The sequence below is a fragment of the Bos mutus genome, chromosome 9 (assembly GCF_027580195.1).
Source record: "Bos mutus isolate GX-2022 chromosome 9, NWIPB_WYAK_1.1, whole genome shotgun sequence".
Lineage (NCBI taxonomy): Eukaryota > Metazoa > Chordata > Mammalia > Artiodactyla > Bovidae > Bos > Bos mutus.
Genome location: NC_091625.1, coordinates 81,354,061 through 81,373,668, shown reverse-complemented (window position 1 = coordinate 81,373,668; position 19,608 = coordinate 81,354,061). Strand labels below are relative to the sequence as shown.

Below are 19,608 nucleotides of genomic sequence, written 5' to 3'. Positions count from 1 at the left end.
TATGATTTCAATATCTTTAAACTGTGAGGTTTTTGTACCTTGTTTTCTGTTCCTGGATATGTTCGTGTCTTCTGGTTTATAGTCTATGGGAATAGAATTTATATCTTGCTGCTGTGTGAAAATTATATAAATCTTAATTATGTTGAATTGGTTCATCGTGCTTTTCAGGTCTACTATATCCTCCTACTTTTCTATCCATTCTATTAGTTTTTGAGAGTTTGATATTAAAACTCCAACTAAAAATCTTAATTTATCTACTTAAAAATGATTATAATATATTGTGGAACTATATGTAACTTTGTTCCTGTATTTTCCAAGTCTCCTATGAATGTGTTATCATACTTTCCTAATTAAAAAAATCAGTGAAGCAATTGCCTTCTTTTTCTGTTAGGTTTTGAAGAGGAGGTGTGAATCCAAAATATTTACCCACTCTGAGTTTTTGGTTTGTTTGTTTGTTTAATGTGTAGAGATAAACAGATAAAACATTACTCTATAAGGGCTCCTTAAGAAAACAGCTTGAAAAAAGAGAGTCCCTCAAGAAATAAAATAATTCAGGAACGGATATGTTAGGATGAACACTGAATTCATTTAAATATAGAATTAAGAGTGAACATCTGGGAGAAGAAGGTGGTCGAGCACTTGTAAATGTGCTGAGTGCTCAAAGCTGAAAGTAATACAAGCGATGGAAATCCGGAGACTGCGGAGAAGATGGATAGACGTGGACGATGTTGTTAACATATTTCAGAGCTACGAGAGAGTCTGAAATACGTAGTGAACTGCCTCTCTAAGTCGTTTTACTTAATGCTTATAGGCCTCTTTTAGCAATGTGTATCTTGCAGGGAAGAAAGCAACCGCTGGAGGTTTGCTTGTTTCTCCAATCCAAAGACCATTTTAAAATGACTTCAAGCACACCCAGTATGATTCCATAACTGTAAAATAACTTCCTTCTAATCTTTTCTGTGCCTTAGTGTCTCCAGCTGTGAGACCGGGAGGAGGAGTATTTCTCTGCCGGGAGGGGGTCGTGAGGACTCCGTGTGTTTACCTGTGAAGTGCTTAGCACACTGCCTGACTCAGGACGAGTGGGCACAGTTAGGCTGCCATGATTTCCACGCGGCACGGAGAGAGGAGGTAAGTTTGGCCTATGGCAGTATTCTCCTAGCATCTGTCGTGTTTCTCATTTCTGATTTGGCTCCGGGCGGTTCATCCTAGTGGTAACTTGAGTGAACCATCCCCGCTACGGTATGGGGCTCCAGGCTGGTTCGGGTCTACCTGCGCCAGCTCTGCACCTGGGCGACCTTGGCTTAGCCCCATACAGATGACTCCATCGGCCAGGCGTCTGGGCGCCGGTCCTCTTCCTCCGCCCAGGCCGCCGACCCCCTGGCTCCCCAGCGGGGCCTCCTCCTGCCACGTGACGCCCCCGCCAGGGGCCCCAGCGCCCTCCCCGCGGCCGCCCCGTTCCGGCTCCCGGGCTCCGCCTGTGCGCGGCCTCCTCGGCGCAGCCATCCTCGCGGCCGCTGAGGGCGGCAAAAGCCCACGGCATCTGCCATTTGTCATTCAGCCCGTGGGTACCGCCCCAAGCCTTGATTTAAGCCCGTGTGGGGCGGATTCTAGCCTCACTCTCCTGGAGAGCGGACAGACGGACGGGCGGACGGGGCGGCTCTCCTTGCAGCCGCTCGGACCGCGGGGCCTTGGCTCACGGGGCGCTTCCCCAGGTCGCCGTCATGGCCGCGGAGGCGGCACGCCCGAGCTGCCGCGCTTGAGTTCCGGGGGTCCGGACCCCGCAGGGTAGGTGGTGGGGAGGCTTGCAGCCGCGATCAGGGCGAGTTGAGAGGGGGAACCGAGGGGCCGTGGCCGGCCTGGGGCTGTGGGGCGGCAACATTGCCGCGGAACGGGCACCGCGCCGGGCTCCGTGCCGCGCTCCAGAGGGTGTGCCGGTGCCACCGCGCCGCGTACGTGAGGGGGTCCGGGCTCCTCGGGACCCGGCGTGAAACTCTGACAAATTGTCTCTGGGCGAGCCAGCTCGGCTCCGAGAACGAATTCTTTTCCCCCTCGGCTGTTCTTCATGCCACTTTTTGAAACGCTCGCATGTAGTTGATTTGCGGTAAGTAGACTCGGTTTTTGAAACCTGGCACTCTAACCTTGCTAAAAGGCCGGGGTGGGGTGGGGTTGGTGGGGGGGCAGGGGGAGAAAGTCTGTTCAAAGTAATAATGTGACTAAACATGAAATGTTTGCGTTTACATCCATGATGGAAAATGTGATCCGATTCATGCAAAATTTAGACCTAGGGACCCTATCAGGTAGGCACCGAAGACGATTCTAAAATGCGGGCTCTTGAAAATTTCCTAGATTAGGATAACTGATAATGCAACTTTGGTTATTTACGCTCAGCATCAAACTTTCAGGGTAGTGCCGGGGATTTTTACTTCTTAATAAATATACTCCTGTAATTTTGATTCCTTTTTTTTTTCTTCTTCTTCTTCAACAAATGTATTACTTTTATGTTTTAGGAAACCAATAAAAATTAAAAATAGAAACACTCAGCTTAGGTCCTCCTTCTTCCAGGAATCCTTCTCTAACCCCTCCCTCCCCAGGCAGGATCGGAGGCCCCTCCTGTGAGCTTTCTGGGGCCTCACTGAGGTCCTGGTCCCTATGTCCTCCCCCTACCCTCCTCGCGTGTATTAACCCATCAGTCTCGCTCGGAGTCCAGTGGCTACTTAGCACATGGTAAGTGATTAATACCGTTTAACGACCAAAGGAAAAGATAAAACGAGCTGATGTTTCACAGTTTTAGCCCTGAAATTATAGAGTGATAAATTAGATAAGAACGTTTACTTAAAGTTAAGGATCTAGAAAGTTGACAACATCCGATGTCCGGGCTACACGTCCCAGCAGATCCACTCCTAGGTATTTATCCTGTAGCCGTGATGTTTTTACAGGATTGAAACCCATTTAGTGGGTCATGAAAACAATTAAGTGGCGAGTGATCAGAATTTGTAAAACGTGAACTAACAGAGAATAGAAAATCATCAGAATGTGTCTCAGGTCATAGGGTATTTGCTTCATGAAACTTTTTTTTTTCCTTCTCTCAGTTTTATACACACACAGATGTGTGTCATGATGTAAAACGTCATTCTTTAGAATGAGTCATGGTCGAAAAAGTTTGAAAGCCACTGCCCTAGATAAATTTTCATACATATACACAAGCAGACGTGTACAAGAAGTTTGGCTATGGTGTTGTTTGTAAAACTCAGAAGCTAGAAGCAACCTCTGTGTCCATCTGAAGGAGGACTATAAATTATACTCCAGTCATAAAATGGAGCCCACCCAGTACAGTGGTGAATAAAGTAGTTTTGTGTCTTAACACAAATGCGTCTTAATAACATTGAGGGGGGAAAAAAAACGTTGCTGAAGAAGACTGTATGATATCATCTATATGAAATTCAGAACCTGATGAAATAAAGGTGTGGTTTAGGGGTGCATATGTAGACATTTAAAACTGTATAGAAAAATTGTAAAGCAATTAACACCATAAAAATCAAGTTAGTGGTCATCTCTTAGGGGTGAATATGAAGGAACACACTATGAGGTTTTGGCTGGGGGCAGGTTTTGAGACGTGGAAAATGCTGTATCTCCTGACCTCGGCAGTAGTTACATGGGTGTTTACTTTATAACTCTTTGTTAAATGCTACATATAATGTCTGTATGTTAAATTTTCCTGAAAGTATCTTAAAACATGGGCTTCACAAAATGAAGAAACCTGAAGCTTCCCGGCTTTCCTTTAAAGAAGGACTTAAAGAAGTCCTGACCAGAGAGAGGTACTTAGGGAATTTAAAGAATATTAATGATATTTTATTTCATAAACTCTGGGGATACATCAGTGTTCATTAAATTCTTTATATGTTTTATATCTTTAATAATTTGTTAATATTTAGAAGAAAATAAAAGTCATTCACAGATAGTACTGTGAACATTTTAGTGTGCTTGCTTTCTAGAAAGCAACTTTTATGTATTTTTACAAAATTGAAGTTATAATTCATATAGTAATGTAAGCTAAAATCAAATTCTTTATACAAAAAATTGAATACTGAAAAGTATATGAAAATGTAACATCTTCTACAAGGAGTTTAAAATGCTAACATGCTGTTTGTTATATTTACTTCAACAATTTCAGTTCCTCAGTCACTCTAGGCCACATTTCAAGTGCTCAGTAACGACATGTGACTAGTGGCTCTTATATTTTATTATGCTGTATTACTTTATATTATGCTGTATTATATAACAGAACATTTCCATCACTGCAGAAATTTCTGTTGGAAAACAGTTCAAGCTACAGGCCCTTTGGTTGCATAAACTGCCGGCAATTTCTTCTTTGTGCTTTTGTGTCTTAAGATATTCTTTATTATTAAGGAAATATATGTTGAAAATTTTTTCTAAAAGTTTTAAAGTTTGCATTTTCACATTTCTTTAATTTATCTGATAAATATAGGTACACATAAATGAACATATTTGTTTGTTTGCTTTTTCCCACGCACAGTACCAATGGTTTGCGGTGCTACCTCTCTCATATACATATTTCCAGAAATACTTGGGCTCATTTCTGGATTCTCTGGTCATTTATTTGTCTCTTCCTGCAAAGACTACAGATTTTTTCCTTACTTTTGTCTTAAGTATAGTATATTTTTCAGTTCTAAGAATTAAAAATGTTTTTCATTATGATTTTTTTTCTTTTTCCTATGAGATTTTTAGAAGTATTTTCAGTTTTCAAATGTGGAAAGTTTTATGAGTTATCCTTTTGTTACTGACTTTTTTAAAGCTTGCAGCGTAGTCAGCAAATTAGGGTTCTGTGCTACCAGTTCTTTGAAATTTAAGAATTGCTTTGTGGCCTCACGGTTAGTTTTTCAACTGCTCCTTGAATGATTGTGAAGAATATATATTCACAGACTTTTGGGACAAGGTAGGTATATAAGTAAATGAACACACACACATATATATGTCTTAGATCAGGCATAAAAAATTGTAATGTTCAAATCTTTTTTAACCTTGCTAATTTTTGGTTTGTTTAATTACTGAGATTGGTATAATAAAAATGTCACAATAAAATAATGAATTTTCTCAGTTTCTTCTTGCAATTCTGTCAACTTTGCTTTATAAAAGTTGAAGGTACATACAAGTTACATGCCCACAAGAAGAGTACGTACTGCTTTTTCTTCTCTGTGTATTAGGTCTTTTGTCATGCTGTAGTCGTGTTCAATGCCTCCTCACCCACATGCCTGTTACCTTAAGATCCATTTTGTCTTATAATATCCTAGTCACACCTCTCTCTTAGTTAGCGTTTGCTTAGAATATCTCTTTCACAGGTAAAACCAGATAGTTTTCTCTAATCCACTCTGACAGTCTGTCCTTTAACTGGATCTTCAGTCCAATTGAATTTAATATAGTAACTGCTGCACTTAAGAAGAAAGTTAGCATTATCTTTGGTTGTTTTTGTCCTTTTTTTTTTTCCCTCTTCTTTGCTACCTTTTGGATTTTTTCTTACTCCATTTTCTTCCCTCTCCACTAGTATGAAAATCACGTATTTTATTTATTTTAGTGGTGTCACTCAAAATTTTAGTGTACCAACTTAATCTGAAGTTTATCAATTTTTTTCCTTTTACAAATAATTCAAGAAGCATACGTTGCCTTGATAACCGTTTAATCTCCCAGCTTAAATGTTGTCTTCCAGAGTTTAGTTCCATCTTGATTTTTTTTTCTCCTATAAATTTGACATCACTTTCGTTTTTTTTTTTTTTATGATTTGTCATTCCTTCTTACACCTCAGATCTGTCTCTTCTTCTTAAAACATATATTTTAGAAGCTTGTTTATTAAGGGACAGTTGATGGCAAACTGTATCTGAAAATGGCTTTATTTTGCATGCATTTTTGAATGGTAGTTTTGTTAGACGTATATTTCCCGGCCAGCGGTATCTTTCTCAGCCCTTTGAAGGTGACATTCCAGTGACTTCTACTTTCAGTGTTACAGTTAGTTCAAACAACTGTTATTTGTTGGTAATTTGTTTGTTTTGCCTGATTTTAAGATCTCTTTTGTTCTCTACAGCTTTGTGACAGAACGTGTCTCCGTGTGGACATTTCACTGATCCTGGATTTATTGTGTTCCTGTCTCTAAGGTTTGTTTTTCATCACTTCTTCAAAGTTTTACCTTTTGTGTCTTTCAGTATTGCTTTTCCTCCATTTTTTCCCATTCTTTCCTTTAAGAACTCTGATTAGACTTCTATTAGACTTTGTCATTCTGTCGTCCATCTCTTTTAACATAGCTTTTATATATTATACATTTTTGTTCATATTGAATTCTAGGTAATTTCTTCAGATCCTGTATTCTGAACTTTGTCTAAATTTTTTTTCTTCTTCAAATTGAGCTGTAATTTACAAACAATGAAGACATAAGAATAAAGTGTATGGTTTGCATGTAAAAGTTGCAAGCGGTGACAAACTATGAGCTAGCTCCAACCCATAATATATTTTCATATATAAGATTTTGTTGAACATAGCCATGTCCATTGAGCAGAGTTGGGTAGTTATAACGGAGACCGTATGGCCCACAAAGCCTAAACTATGTTTTATGTGATCCTTTGCAAAGGAAGTTTGGTGATGCCTCTTCTATAATATTGCATATACTACAATTTATTTACCTTTTTTCCTGTTGATAAGCATAGGAGTTGTTTTCAGATTTCAACCATTATAAATAAAATTGCCATAGATGTTCTTGAAACTGCCATTGGTGAATATATATATTCTTATCCCTTGGATATGTACCAGGGAGCTGAATTGATGGTCTTCGGGTAAGTTGGTTGCATTTCCATGAATAATAATAATGTTGAACATCCTTTTATCTCTTTTTTGGCCATTCCAATTTCTTTTATGAAGTCTCTATGTAAGTCTTTTGCCCATTTATTTTAATTAGGTTATCTTTTGTTAGTGATTTTTTAACTCCTTATGTGTTTTGAATAGGAGACCTTAATCAGGTACATGTTTGCATATATTTTCTACCTCTCTTATTCCCTTAATAGTGCCTTTGGACAAGCAGATTTGTTTTTTTGAAGTCCAATATATCAATTTTGGGGGGGGTGGGAGGGTAGAAAGGGTTGAAGGTGCTTTTTTGTATCCCGTTCACGGAATTTTCTTCTACCTTCATCGTTGCCCTCCATCAAGATCCTGAAGACATTTACTTATTGTTTCCTGTAGAAGCTTTGTACTTCTAGTCCTCACTTTTGGGTCTTGCTAAATTCACTTTTCAGTTCTGGTAGTTTGTAGATCCTTTTTATCCCCCTTATTTCTTGGCTCTGCCACACAGCATGCAGAATCTTAATGCCCCGACCAGGGATAGAATCCATGCCGCCTGCAGCAAAAGCTCAGAGTCTTAACACTGGACCTCGAGGGAAGTCCTAGTTTGTAGATTGTTGCAAATTTTCTAAATGTACCATCATGTCATCTGTTAAAAAAGTTTAAATTTTTCTAATCTCTGTTCCTTTTTTTTTTTTTTTTCTTGCCTTATTGCACTGGCTTGGAACAGACTTTAACAAAATTTTAGAAATGGACATCCTTGCTTTTTCCTAATCCTAGAGGAGAATATCTGTCTTTTAAGGATGATGTTTACTGGACATTGTCTTGTAGATACTCTTTATCAAAGTAAGAAATTTTTTATTTCTAGTTTACTGAAATTTGTTTTCACAAAGGTGTATCAAAATTTTAAAACCCTTTTTGTTATGAAATAATTTTAGATTTACAGAAAAGTTGCAAAAATAGTATAGAGTGTTCCTGTATATGCGTCACCTAGCTTCCTCTAATGTTAACAGATTACACAGCCATGATGCATTTACCAAAATTAAGCATTAATGTTGGCACAATACTATTAACTGTAGACATTATTCATATTTCTCCAGTTTTTCCATCATTCTGTTCCAGGATATAATCCATATACCACATTACATTTAGTTGCCATGTCTCCCTAATCTACTCTAACCCATGATAGGTTTTGAGTCTTTTCTTATTTTTCATCACCTTGCCATTTTTGAAGAGTACTGGTCAAGTATTTTATACAGGGTTCATCAGTTTGGGTTTGTCTGATGTTTTCTCACAATTAGACTGAGGTTATGGGCTTCAAAGGAAGCACACCAAAGAAATATTGTATCCTTATTGCATCATATCTGAGGGCACATAATATCCATATCAACACGTTAACCTTGATCACATAGTTTAAGTAGCATCTCCCAGGCTTCTCCTTTGTAACATTTCTGTTTTTCACTTTTTACACTCTTTCTGTTACAAGCAATTCATTCAAGGTAAGGAGAGGGAAAAAATATCAAATGACTTGTGATTATATATTAAAACTACCATAATAATTAATAAATACATTGAGGGATTCACTTTGAGATTGTGTAAATGCCCTGTTTCTCTTTAAAAGTGTTGTCCACTGTTTTAGTATTTAACTAACCTTGCCTATAGCAGTTACTATTGTAGTATTGTAGTGGTGGTTTTCCATTTCTTTTATTCTTTCTATTTTTATTGGAATTCTGACTCAGGAGCCAGACTGCCTGAGTTCAGTTCCTAGTTCTTCCCTTCCTTTGCTGTATAGTTTAATATTGAACAGTTACTTACCCTCCCTCCATATTGAGAGTTTCCTTCCGTATCATGTGTAATAACCACTGGGGTCATTCCCTTGGGATTTTCTTTCAGTACATCCCAGGACTTCAGGAAAAAAACAGGTTCTTGACTTCTTAACCTGACAGTGGTCCTTTATTTAGTTCCAGGTTGCTTTTCTAGCCTTATAGTCTTGCTCCTCAGAATTAGACCAGTGACACAGCTGATATTAACTGCTCATTAAAATCTGAAGTCACTGCACTGTGTATGAGGCTATGCTTTATCTTTCTGCAATTTCCTCAGCCTTAAGTGAATTTTCCAAAAAATTTCAGGGTCTCTTCAGAGAACACTCACTTCACAATCCTACTAGCTAGATAGGAACCCTGTAATTTGTAATCCATAGCCCTTGTTAAATTCTTCCCTTTCATCATTAATCTTTATATCTCAGTGTCACTTCCAGTTGGTCAGGTTCTCGGAGATAGGGTTCTTGTACCTGCTGTGATACTTACATACAAAGAGCTATTGCTAAATAGCTACCACTGTTAAATACCTACTATAATTGTGCTACAATTTTGCAAAGTAAGTATTATTGTCTCAGTTTTAAATTGTGAAGAAACTCAGTATCAAAGAGATTAAGAAACTTGCCTGACAACAGTATAGTTAGTAAGTGGCAAAACTGGTTTGTCTGACTCAAAAATTATTGCTATTTCTTCTATGTCATCCCACCTTGGTACTAAAAATAAATAGTTAAGTAAAATTATTAAACAGATGTATTTTTTTTTTATAAAACACAATGGTGAAATTGCTTCACTTACATTAACAGTATGCTACTTTTTCTGCTGAGGTATGAAATACATGGGTAGGGGAAACGTATAAAGTGTGTCAGTCTTAAATATACAGCTTGATGATTTTTTAAAATATATATCACCTGTATAATCACTGCATGAAGACAGACAATATTGCATCCATCCAGAAAGAGAAAATTCTCTCACTTCCTAGCCAGTACCTCCCCTAGAAGTAACTCTCTTTTGATTTCCATCACTGTAGATTAGTTTTGTCTGTTTTTGAACTTTAGGGGTAACCAAGTAGTATGTACTTCTTTGTGAGTGACTTCTTGTTACCATGTAATAGGAGCAACTAAGAAACTCTGAGATCTAACCATCATGAAGGGCAGTCAGCTTGGGGTGCAGAATCTGGGTGATGAGGTCAAATGTTAGCTCTACTGCCTAATAAACTGTCTGATATTGGAAAAGTTTTTATTCTTTCTGAGCCAAAATTCTCTTGTATAAAAGGGATAAAACCACCTGTTTTCAGGTTGTTGTGACCAGTATAATATACACTAAGTGGCCTACAGAGAACATATCCATAGGTTAAGCCAAGACTTTTTCTCAATTAAAATGATGAAATGCAATGGGGTATTTCAAGGAATAAATCAGAGATTTAATACAGGGAAGGTGACATGAGGAAGGAAAGAGGTGGGAGTCCCTGGCCATTAAAGACCTCAGTCTAATATCCTGTAAAGGGTGCTTTGGGGTAGCCCTGGGCTCTTGCTTATCTCCAGGGGAAGGTAAGTATCTTTACTATCTCAACTTAATAATCTCTCTTGAGCTTCAGTGTCCTGATTTTTTAAATGAGGATAATAAGAATTGGCTTTGTTGACCTTGATAAGGATCCTTTGATAGAGTGTTGGAGATAAGAGCCAAGGGAATGGGTTGGAAAGTGAATGGGAGGTGAGGAAATGGGGATTACTGGTTTTCAATTCTTTTCCTTTAAGTTGATTTGAGAAAGTTAGTTTGGAAACCCAGTGGAACCTAGAAGGCAATGCAAGGTCAGTGAAAATTTTGTTTATTAAATACCAGAGCATGATTGTATGTTGGGGAAAAGCACCTCTAGTAGAAAGGGAGAGGATAATCATGGAGAGAAAGCTTTGGATGGAGAGCTGGGATTGGTCTTTGTGCTAGGAAGGGTAATTTGTAGATTTAGCATTGGGAAGATAAGATGCCGTATCCAGTAATTTTTCCTTTTCTCTCTCGTGAAGCATGATGTAGGGATGTTAGCAGAGACAGCTGTATCTACAAGTGTGGGAAATGAGATTTCATTTGGAAGGTAGTAGCAAAAGTGGGAAATAATAAGACGTGGGAACATTCTGGAGTTGTGGAGGCTATGGAACTCAGCTGAGTCTGAATTGACAGAATTAGAGTAATGTCACTCTCCCTAGCTGTGAGACCCCACTTCTCCTGCAGTAGCCTTTCCACTGTGTTGTTTTGCTGCATTTTTAATATTACCTGAGCACTCTCCAGTTACACTGAACTGCCTACTGTGGCTGTCCAAGTTAAGTCAAGGTATCCATAATTATTTGGTTAGCTCTCTGATTACCAAGTTGTATAGGATTCTAGTAGTCTACCCAGCTTTCTTCCCTAGCTCTTGTTGTTTTGGTGTGAGATTTTGTAGAGAGTGAGGTCTTTCAGAAATGACTAAATTGTCTTCATGTCTATAAAAGGTCATTACAATGGACCAAATGTTTATATCCACTCAAAATTTATATGTTGAATTTCTTACACCCAATGTGGGGATATTTGAAGATGGGGCTCTGGGAGGTATTTAGATCACGAGGGGTTGAGCCTTGGTGAGTGGGATTAGTGCCCTTATGAGAAGAGGCCAGAGAACTAGCCAGCTTTTTATTTTTTTTTCTGCCATGTGAGAATACAAGAAGTCATCAGTCTGCAACCTTGAATAGGATTCTTACCTGAAAAGGATACTGGCATTCTTCTCAAACTCACATGGAACATTTATCAAAATAGACCACATTTGGGGCCATAAAACACATCTTAACAAAGTTAAAAGAATAGAAATCATATGATGTCTGCTCTCAGACCATAATGAAATTACAATAGAAATAATAGACATCTGGAAAATCTCAAAATACATGGAAATTAAATAACATACATATAAATAACACATAGGTCAAAGGAAAAAATCTCAAGGGGCATTTTAAAATATTTTAAACTAAATGAAAATAAAACTTATCAAAATGTGTTGATGGCAGAGAAAGCAGTGCTTAGAAGGAAATGGATATGTTAGGAAAGAAGAACCATTAATCTGTGTTCCCACCTTAAAAAACTAGACAAAGAAGAGCAAACTAAATCTAAAGTAAGCAGAAGAAAAGAATAAGAATTAAAGCAGAAAAATCAATGAAATTGAGAATAGGATGTCAATAGAAAAAAATCAATGACATCAAAATAGGTTTTGTTTGAGAGATCAGTAAAATTGATGTCTCTAATGAGACTAAGAAGAGGGAGGATACAGATTACTAATATCGGAAATGAAGGGACATCACTTCAGATCCCTTGGACATTAAAAGGATAATAAAGGAATACAATGAACTACTCAGTGCCCACAGATTTGATAGCCTAGATGCAATGGACCAACTCTTTAAAGAAAACAATCTGCCAAAACACAGAAGAAGAAATAAATAATTGAAGATGATTTCTCAATTAAATAATTCAAATAATTACCTTCTAAAACAGAAAGCACAAGGCTCAGGTGGTTTTACTGGTGAATTCTTCCAAACATTTAAGGAAGAAATTATGCCAATTCTCTATAATTACTTTCAAAAGATAGAAGCAGAGGGAATACTTTTAAACTCATTCTGTGAGGCTAGCATTACCCTACTACCAAAACCAATAAATAATTACAGTAACGTTGTAGGATACAAATTTATTATACAAAAGCCAGTTGCTTTTCTGTATACTAGAAATAGACAAATAGAATTTGAAATTAAAAACACCTTTGCATCATTTTTACCATGAACCTTAAACTGCTCTAAAAAAAGATAACTTTAAATATTGAAATTGTGGAATCTTTGAGTGCAGACCCTACTTTAGCTTACCTTTTACCTTTTGATTTTTGAAATGAGTAGTGTATGTTAAGGTAACGAGGAAAAAACATCTCTCCAGAGAATTTCTTTCTTAAACTGAAACTTATTCTTTAATGCAGAAGGACAGAATTCTTTCTTTATGATTTGACATATAACTACATAGTAGACCACACATAATAAGTGAAATGATTGTTATTGTGAAATGAATGTTATTTTAGTGTTAGGGACAGAGGGAGGTTGTAGGAAAAAAGATAGGTGTGCTTATGAAAGGATAACCTGAGAGAAACTTGTGTTGATGAACTGTTCAGTGTCTTGGCTGTAGAGGGGATCAGTGAGTTCACAGGTGATAAAATTCTATAGAACTAAATACACTACCAATAGGTGAAATGAAACAGGGGAAATCTCAAGAGACCAGTATATTGTATAATACATACACACACACACACACGTGTATTGATTGTGATATCGTACTTTAGTTTTGTGAAATGTTACCCCTGGAGAAACTGAGTAAAGGACACTTAAGATCTATCTTAAAACTTCATGTGGAATTTGCAGTTATCTCAGTAAAGGTACAATTTAAAATGTGCACACAACTACTATATAGAACTAATAATTTTTATTTTTGTTTTTAGGTTCTTCCCTGCCTACTTGAGGGAACATAGTCATCATTGGCTTTTGTAAGTTGGTATTTTAATTTTTTCTGTCCTTCACCTCCAATCTTTTATATTTTCTAATAGAGAACTTTTAGAGCAAAACTTTTTTTTATTGGTTCTTATTTTAAGGACGGTTTCACTTTTTCTGATACTGTTAGGTGATAATTGTTTTGAGAAAGTTTGAATTACACATCTTGGGCTAAGGCCATCTGTTTCTTTGGGGTGACTTCCTATCAGGGTTATGATTAGCAGGAGCAAAGTGCCATCCGTGGATCTGAAGTTGTACATCCATCCATCCTGTTGGGCATCACAGTCTTCACATTGTTGTGGCAGATGGTAAGAGGGGCACAGCACCCTAGGAGAAAGCCACTAATGTGAATGGTTTGACTAATGAGGTATAACAAATTCTATTTCATTTATCTGTGAAAATCTGTCAAATAGAAGAAATGAATGGAGAATTGCAGATTGGGATAATTTAGCTTTATTCTCATTTTATCATTTGGAGTAGCTATATTTCTGTTCGATAACTTTTTCTTTGTAGCATATGGAAGAAAAACAGGAAGATCTCCTGTTTCATGGTAGGTTTTTTTTTTTTTTTAATTCAGCGAAATCTAAACATTTGAAATAGATTTTAATAAATATTTTTAACCTGGGAAATGAATTATTCCTTCTATCACTGAAAACATTTACAGTATTAAATGGCCAGTACTGTCTACTTCAGCCACTTTCCTCATTAGTTTTCCTTGTCTCGGTATATGGCAACTACATTTCTCCAGTTGCTCACATAGTCTTTGTGACACCACATCACATCTTTTGGTCATCCCCTGTATCAGGAAATACTGTCAACTCTACCTAAAATATATCCAGAAGATGACTGCTTCTTGCCACATCTTTCACTACCATACTGGTTCAAGCCTTCATCTTTTTATTAAAATAGCCTCCTAACTGGCTTCCCTGCTTTTATGCTTTCCCCCTATAATCCATTCTTCAGATGACAGCCAGATAAATTATTTAAAACTCCTAAGTCTGATCATGTTACTTTTCTGCTCCAGTGACTCCAGTGCCTCTCTTCACAGAGGCTCATCAACGTTTACATGATATGGGCCCCCATTACCTCTGATCTAACCCAGCCTATCACTGCTTGTCCTCACTCACTGCTTCAGCCACACCAATATTCTTGTTCCTTCATTAGGGTTTTGCAGGCACTGTTCCCACAAATAGCCACATGACTTGCTTTCTTATCTTCACATCTTCACAAAACTGTCGTCATCTCATCGAGGCCTTCTCTGACTAGCTTATTTCAAATTACCCCTGTTTCTCCCTGCCTTATACCCCTAGTACTTCCCCTCCCTACAGTACTTTTCTTAACCACTTTCTTGTATGTATTTTACTTGTCGATCTCCCTTTCACTTGAAGATGAATTCCATGAGGGTGGGCGTTTTTGTGTGTTCTGTTTACAAAGATGGGAAAGTGGGATGGGATTGTGTAGTAGTTACTGACTTTGCCCAATACAACCTTCTCTTGTTGCCTCCTGACCACAAAGATAGGTAAGTAAAAAAAAGTAATGAAAATGTCAATCATCTGTATATTTCTAAGGATGACTAGGAGAAAAACTAGGTATGAAATTTGTTCTGAGAATATGCTTCACTTTCTTTTCAGTGCTTATTTGATTAGAAATTCTTTGGTAAAAATGCATAGGTCTTGATAATTTTAGTAAATGATTCCTAATGTCATGTTGTTGCTGAAGATTTAGTGTTCTATCAGAATTTAGTTCTGTAAGTGCCCTTTTTAAGAGCTGTAAATTAGCAGACAGCATGGTGGATAGCACAAGTTTTCCAACCAGGCATAGCCTGGCTTGAATTCTGGCTGTGATTCCAATGAGTACGCTATAAGCGACCTAATGAAGCTTTCTTAGTCACAGTTTGTCTTTTGTAAAATTGCAGTAATAACAACTATGAGGCTTATGAGGATTAAATGAGGTGATAGACCTAGCCATTAGCAGCATTCAGTAACTTAATTCTTTAATCCAATTTTGCTTGGTATTATATGTGTGAGATGCTCATAATAAATTATTTTATAGTATACTTTGTACAGAAGACAGTCTTTTATTATTTACATCATTACATATAGTAAATTTTGAAAAATTATTATATGGAAGAGAAAATAACTAGGAGACATGGACTGCTCTGTAAATGACCCCAGACAATTTTTTGCATTTTTTGTAATATCTACATTTTAGCAGTGTAAAGAGGATGAAATGAGATAATTTAGATTTGTTAGTACTTATTTGTAAATATAAAGCACTAATGCAAATGTAAGGAGTTGACACTTATTACTGAGGGTACTTTTCACCAGCCATGAGGTAGTAACAGGAACTGAATTTACTGTCCTGCCTTATCAAAGCAAACAAAACTCCATAAAATGTGTGAAACAAAGATTTTCAGACTTTGGATGACAAATGGCATGAGACAGCTAGCCATGAGATAAAGGAAACAAATGTACCCAAGGACACAGTGTGAGAGGAGAACCCAAGCACAGCTCAGTAGTCACCCTGAATTGAGATGATAGAGCTGGGCTAGAACTGGGAATTCAGGGGATTGAGGTAGCTAGAATTTGCAGGACAGAGGATGAGAGAGAAGAGAGTTGCACAAAGAGAGACTTCTGGAGATCTCTAGCGGGTTCCACTGGAGTTTTGAGCTAAGTACTGATTAGTGCATGCTTAGGAGAGAACTCCCCACATCTTGGGAAAAGACTTCCCAAGTACTGCCTCAGTGGTGAGGCAGAACTAGTCCTAGACAAAAGGCTGTTCTGATCCTACCTGAAAAATCTTAAAAGTAAGCCATTAAAGAGGAATCATAAAACTTTTTTAGTAAAGGGCCAAATGAAAATACTTTGGGTTTTGCAGGCATGCTAAGTCACTGCAGTCGTGTCCGACTCTGTGTGACCCCACGGACGGCAGCCCACCAGGCTCCCCCGTCCCTGGGATTCTCCAGGCAAGAACACTGGGGTGGGTTGCCATTTCCTTTTCCATTTGCCGGCATATATGACCTCTATTGCAACTACTTAGCTCTGCCATTGTAATAATGAAGCAACCATAGGCAATATGTAAATGAATGGGGGTGGTTGTATTCTAAAATAAAACTTTATTTACATAAATAGACTGTGAGCCAGATTTGACTTATGGACCATAGTTTGCGGACTCCTGGTTTAAAGGGTCAAATTATGGAACTTCCCTGGTGGTCCAGTGATTAAGACTCGGTGCTTCAATTGCAGAGGGCATGGGTTTAATCCCTGGTTGGGTTTAATCCCTGGTTAGGTTTAGATCCCATAGACTACATGGTATGGCCAAAACATTAAATAAATGAAGGGTCAAATTGTTTCTAGTTGCTCAAATGCAGCCCAGAACAAAGCTCAAGAATATTTAAGGGGTCTTCCCTTGTAGCTCAGTCGGTAAAGAATCTGCCTGCAGTGCAGGAGATCCGGGTTCGATCCCTGGGGTGGGAAGATCCCCTGGAGAAGGAAATGGCAACCCAGAAACACATAAATCCAGTACCTAACAAGATAAAGTACACAGTATCTAGCACCCAATCAAAATTTACCAGATATGCAAAAAAACAGGAAATTTCAGTGGTTAGGAGAAAATTCAGTCAACAAAATGGACTCAGAAATGAAACATTTAATAAACATATTAATAAACAAATTTAATGAACATATTTTTATTTAATAAGATTTTAATAAACATATTCACTAAATGAAGATATTAGAACTATGATTAAAGCTAGTTTTGTATGTTTAAGGTAATAGAGGAAGCGTTAATTTGTTAAGGAGAGACATAGAAGCTATAAAATGGCCCAAATTGATCTTCTAGAGACAACAAACATCTGAAATGAAAAATATAATGGACAGGATTAACAGCAGACTAGACACTGAACTTGACCCAGCAATAGAAAATTATATAAAATAAAACACACACAGTGCCTGGAGGGAAAAGCCCAGCAGTAGGCTGCAGGGTAACATTACACAGCCAGATATATGTATAATTAGAGGATCCAAGGGAAAGAGGGAACAGAAGAAAGATCTTTTTAAAAATAATGGCTGAAAGTTTGCTAAATTTGATGAAAACTATAAGTCCATGAATCTCAATGCTTCAATAAATATCTAGCAGTTATCCAAAGAAGAAAAAGATGAAGAAAATTATACCAAGGCACAATATAATCAGATAATTTAAAACCAGTAATAAAGAGAAAGATTTTAAAATGAGAACAAAGAAACTATAAATTTAGAGAAACAGAGAATCACAGCAGACTTTTCATCAAAAGCAATGCAAACCAGAAGATAGTGGAACAGTGTCTTTAGTGAAAGAAAAAACTGTTAACTTAGAAAAATCTATTAATTAGTGAAAATATTTTTCAAAAAAGATATTGAAATAAACATTTTCAGACATTCAAAAGCTTAAAGAATTAATAACTATTAGACCTACACTACAAGAAATGTTAAAAGTCCTCAGGAAGAGGAAAATAATACCAAGTGGAAATAAAGAGCACCAGAAATGGTAACCACGTGTGAAAAGGTATAAGTTCTTTTTAATTTAAATCTTTTAAAAGAGATAATTATTTAAGTAAAAATAATAACAATGGAGTTGGGGTTTGTAAGATATATATCCCAAGTAGAAAACAAACCAATAAAGATCTGTAAGGCTTAAATAGCAGTATCAACAAGCTTGACCTAATTGATACTTATATAAATACTATATATATATACTATATGGAGAAGGAATGGCAACCCACTTCAGTATTCTTGCCTGGAAAATTCCATGGAGAAGCCTGGTGGGCTGTGGTCCGTGGGTTCGCCAAGAGTCAGACATGACTGAGCGACTAACACACACACACACACAACACTATATATATATATGTATGTATATGTAACACTATAGAACCCAACAAAAGCAGAATAGATGTTCTTTTCAAGCACACCCAGATCAGTTATTAAGATAGACCATATTCTGGGTAAGAAAACAAGTCAGTTAATTTAAAAGGGTTGAAATCATACAAAGGATGTTCTTGATCATAATGGAATTAAATTATAACAAATATATTTGGAAAAATATATTGTAACTGAATAACACACTTCTGAATAACCCCGGGGGACATTCTAGGCCATATGGAACACCTTATATTTAAAAGAATGACAGACATACAAAATACATTCTCAGACAACAGTGGAATTAAAATAGAAATTATAACAAGAAGATAGTGTGAAAATTCTCAAATATTTGGAAAATAACACACTTCAAATAATGCATGCATCAAAGAAGTCTCACAAAAAATTTAAAAAATTTAAAAATACTTTTTTAAACAAAAAGTAAAAATATAGTCTATAAAAATGTGTGAAAGTGTTAGTCACTCAGTCATGTCTGACTCTTTGTGACCCCATGGACTGTAGCCCACCAGGCTCCTCTGTCCTTGGAATTCTCTAGGCAAGAATCCTGGAGTGGGTAGCTCTTCCCTTCTCCAGGGGATCTTCCTAACCCAGGGATTGAACTGGGGTCACCTGCATTGGAGGTAGATTCTTTTTTGACTGAGCCACCAGGAATGTGTGGGATGCAGCTAAAATAATGCCTAGAAGGAAATGTATAGCATTAAATGTTTATGTTGGGAAAAAACCTAAAATCAATAACTGAAGTTTCTACCTTGTGAAACTAGAGAAGAGCAAATTAAACTTCAAGCATGCAGAAGAAAGTAAATAATAAAAATTAGAGAGGTAAAAAAAAAAACTAGGAAAATGATAAAGAGAAATCAACAAAATGAAGTTTCTGAACATGATTAATAAAATGATAAACTTATAGCAAGGCTAACCAAGGAAAAAAGACATAAATTATCAGTATCAAAAAGGAAGGAGGAGCCCATGACTGCTGACCTTATGGATTTTACAGGGCTTATGAGAGAATACTACAAACAGCTTCTGCCCATAAATTTCAGAACTTAGATGAAATGGACCAATTCCTAGGAAGACACTAACTACCAGAATTCATGCAGAGAGGAATAGATGACCTGAACAGCCCTATATCTATTAAAGACATCAAATTGATAGTATACATTCAAAGCAAACAATATCATCACCACCAAAAAAACTTTCCAAAAAGAAAACACCCAGCCCAGATGGGCACACTGGTGAATTTTACCAAATAACCCACGTGACAAAAATGAAAAGAGTAATTGGGAAGTATTTTCAACCAAATAGAAATGAAATGTGTTTCCAAATAGGATGCAACTATAGCAGTGCTTAGAGGCAAACTTATAGCACTAGGTACTTATACTAGAGAAGAACAGTATCAAATTAACAACTCAAGGTAAAGGATTGTTAAAATTGTCTTCAAATATCTGAATGTCTTTTGTTTAAAAATATGTTTGTTTCATATGGTTGGAAAAGACCGTTAAAGGTGGT

At 37.0% G+C, this 19,608-nt stretch overlaps 1 protein-coding gene across 14 annotated transcripts in view; it reads left to right on the top strand.

The window, feature by feature from the left end:
• The first annotated feature begins 969 nt into the window (after positions 1-969).
• PLAGL1 (PLAG1 like zinc finger 1) overlaps positions 970-19,608 on the top strand; it is a 56,353-nt gene continuing 37,714 nt past the window's right edge. For 7 of the 14 annotated variants that reach the window (XM_070376804.1, XM_070376797.1, XM_070376799.1 and 4 more), the window contains exons 1-3: positions 1,474-1,785; positions 6,095-6,164; positions 13,144-13,188. The gene's annotated coding sequence lies outside the window, so the exon portion shown is untranslated. Of the gene's footprint in view, positions 1,129-1,473; positions 1,786-1,948; positions 2,102-6,094; positions 6,165-13,143; positions 13,189-19,608 lie in introns of those variants that run through there. The other 7 variants (XM_070376811.1, XM_070376808.1, XM_070376809.1 and 4 more) reach the window with 4 other exon arrangements.